The following is a 3,654-nucleotide window of genomic DNA, read 5'->3' as shown; positions in this document are numbered from 1 at the left end:
AAAAAATAGCTTCCATATTTGTCTCGTTACCAGGCTACAGAGCGCTCTTATTGTATGTTCAAAGCTCCCAAAAGGTGTTTGTTGGGAGTGAATGGTGCATTTTGGAATTTACAACGGCTTAGGAAATTAGTTTATGTTTGGTGTAAAGATAGTATGTATGATCCTATATAACCCGATTGGAGCGCGTACCTGTTCGGAACGGGCGGAATGCTTGGTTCACAGTATTATTTTTCAATTTCTTTTTTTGCAACGCTGAACTCATCTTCTGACATCACCACCAAACACATAAGCTAAAGAACAGTTGAGAAAGGTTTGAAGCAATATCATTTTTTTCTCACTTTTCCTCTTGTAAAAACCTCTATCTGCGGTACTACAGCACACACCCACTACGTGACGCGTCCGTCAGCTCGCTGCTGCTCCTCAGTCACTGAACAGAAGAGACAGAGAGAGGTGACTGGCTGAGAGAACGACCTTGCGCGTGTCTGTTTGAACACTGGCCTCACCTGCCATGTGTAAAGTTGATTGGATGCAGAGCCTTGCAACAGCGTGCCACGTGTGACATGTTTTGCGCATGCAGGATTGTTTGAAAGACACATTCGCTCTTATGAGTGAGGCGTTGACAGGAAAAATCAACCCTAGGATCTTGTCTCTGGACATACATTGAATACATGTAATCCTTTTGTTCTGACATTGATTGGCTAATTCACTAGGGGAGTTGTTTTTTTTTACTCTAATGCAGCTGCTTTACTGTTAAAACCTAAATTAAAGTGTGTTTAAAGTGTGACGTTGTTCTCTGTATAGTGTAGGTGTTAGTGGGTGGACGGATTGAAAACCCTCCTGGTAGAAAGTAATATATAAAAACAAAGAAGAAAACATGCAGAATAAGAGGTTTGACTGGAACATTTTAAAAACTATTTGTGATTAAATATGATGGGAATTAATGAGAGTCACATTTAAACAAACTATAACAGTGTTTTTGTAATATTCCATGAGATAGGTTAGATGATGTGGAAAAACATGATGGAGAAACCTTTTATAATGGATTTTTAGGGGGTAGCATATTTTATATCACCATCACAAGAGAAACGTACAGCGGTTTAACAGGGATTAATAGTTCCTCTAACTAAAGCAACCTCTGAAACCTGGACCTGTGCAATTTATCGGTGTAATAAAGACCACGGCCTTTTGATAACCGCCTCGGAAGATGCAACTTTTGCAAAGTTAAAAAATCTGAAGAGAAAATATACTGTGAAATGTATAAGTAAATGTTTTTCTTTTCTCTCTAAATACCCACTGTTTTTATCTTTATTTCCAGGAATTCCTCAGTGAGATTAATTAGTCGTTTTAAAGAGTCCTGGGCAAGAAAACAACTAATTGTATTAAGTAATTACATTTTTTTTGTGGAATGTACAGTATGTGGTACTATTCCATTACCTTAAGTACAAATAACCCAACAGATCATCAAAAAGTACCTCTTTTCACAAAAAAAAGTAATCTGACACTGACTGTGTACAAACATCTAGAAAGACCAGTTTTTACATTGAAATGCACTACAGTCATACAGTACATGCATAACTTTTTTGCTCTTTTTTTTCTTCTCTATTAAAATACTTTTTACTAACATTATGCTCATTGTTCAATAAAACATTTGCCTAATATACTGTACGTATGGTTGTTTATTTTGCCTGATACAGTGCAATGCAACACTTCAGAAATCCCCACTCTAAGGTGTGAGATGTTCATGTGACCTCGGTGGGATTTGAACCCAAAACCTTAGTGCTGGTACCTTACAATACTGCATAATAATTGATAAAGGGCAGTTGGAAACACGAGTGGAGAGTTATTTGGAAGTCCTGGATTTCAGTATTTTTTTATTTCAAGGATTATTTTTGGGGCATTTTATTGCCACAGACAGATAAAGACATGAAAGGGGAGAGAGAGGGGGAATGACATGTAGTCAAGGACCACAGGACGGAGTCCAACCCGCTGCCTTGAGGAGGAAACCTCTATATATGTGCGCCTGCTCGACCAACTGAACTAACCCGGTCACAGCTTTCAGTTTTTTAACCCCATCTAGTCATCCTCTTTCATCTTGTTTGATATTATTTAAGAAACCATCAGGATTATTTAGTTTCCCTGATTCACACACAAGCAACATTAGCCTACAACGTTTTGGTAGAAACATACAGATTTATATCTATAGGTAGGATATTTGTGTTTTATTATTATTTTCAACAACCCCATGGTGCCTGGATCAACAATAAAGGAACGAAGTTGCATTAAAACCGCTCTTCTTTTGCGGCGCAGTGGCTATAATTTTGAAACAGAATAGCCACTGCAGTGCAAGAACTATGAAAACATACATTGTGATGTGGACGAGAATTTATGTCCAAATCCAGATTAGTGTACTGTAGTGTGTACTCAAGGAAACCTTTACAGTATTTATAGTAAACATTTATTTCACTTCTGTCCCAGTGTTTTTGTCCTCAGTGTGATTAGACAGTACAGTAAAAGTTTGTTGCATAGCTGATTGGGCTAGATGTTTTCATTGATCACACTTCTGATTAGGTCATGGGAATTATAAAAAATAATTTGTTGTTGAATTTGGTGGGTAATGTACAGTTACAATTTTGCCTACTGTCATGTGGAAAGAGTGGCGCAAACACTTCAAAGGGTCATTTTGAAACATGAAATGAAAGAATTGCACTATGATATGGTCAGGTGATTCAACAAATGTCCTTGTTGTATTTCACCAGAAAAACATGGTGGTTGAAACATTGGTTTTGTAGTGACAGATGTTTACAGGCCAAATGAAGGAGAATCAGTTGATTTACATGCAAGATGTACTGATTAAAGTATGATGGCTTGGCACCATTCATAAAACCGTAACATAGGCTGCAATAGATTACAACAAACACAAATGGAATTATAAAATAATGAATTAAATTGAATAATACAATCGCTTAAAAGCGTCTTCAACAAGACCGATCTGAAATACTAACTCAATGAGACTAACACAATTTCCAAATACCCCAGACAGAAGAGAGAACACAATGATTAGAATGACCAAAAAGACCCATTTTGTGATATCCAGGTGTCTAAGGTTCCAAGCAGAGGGAGCAGCATGCAAGCATAGAGTCAGGTTCAGGTAGAGCAAAGCACTTTGACAATATGTGAAGGGCCTGTCCAACGTCCTACATTATGTTATAATCCTTACCCACAAATTTGTAACCCCGGATGGAATGGTTATTCTCAACCACCATCTAAAAAATCAACCTGTATGTGTGGTAATGCATTCTTCTTACAATGTCTTGAACGATATTTAAAATGGAGTTCACTTCATGCTCATTAAAAGATAATGCAAAAGTATGCCATATTCAGACACAGGATAAGTTAACTGCTCTGATTTCAAGGGTATACAGTATGTAAATGTTAGGTCTTAAAGGTGTATTTGCAGACACTATATGAACTAATATGAACTAAGAGTAAGGCTGAATCCCATTTCTTACCCCTACCCCTTACCCCTTACCCCTACCCCTTGGCCCTTGAAACCAAGGGTTAAGGGGTAGGGGTGAAAACATCCCCCTATGAAATGGGACACCACTTGGTGACATCACAATACAGAATTGATCACAAACCTCCAAGATGCCGTCT

General features: G+C 37.7%; 1 protein-coding gene across 2 annotated transcripts in view; it reads left to right on the top strand.

Annotated features, from left to right (window-relative positions):
* LOC116698239 (insulin-induced gene 2 protein) overlaps window positions 1–1,287 on the top strand; it is an 18,885-nt gene extending 17,598 nt beyond the window's left edge. For both annotated transcript variants that reach the window (XM_032530051.1, XM_032530050.1), the window contains exon 7: window positions 1–1,287. This exon is cut by the window's left edge and continues 1,269 nt beyond it. The gene's annotated coding sequence lies outside the window, so the exon portion shown is untranslated.
* Window positions 1,288–3,654: the final 2,367 nt, after the last annotated feature.

This window comes from Etheostoma spectabile, chromosome 11 (assembly GCF_008692095.1).
Source record: "Etheostoma spectabile isolate EspeVRDwgs_2016 chromosome 11, UIUC_Espe_1.0, whole genome shotgun sequence".
Taxonomy (NCBI): domain Eukaryota; kingdom Metazoa; phylum Chordata; class Actinopteri; order Perciformes; family Percidae; genus Etheostoma; species Etheostoma spectabile.
Note: the sequence above shows the minus strand (reverse complement) of the source record. Positions and strands in the feature narration are given on the sequence as shown.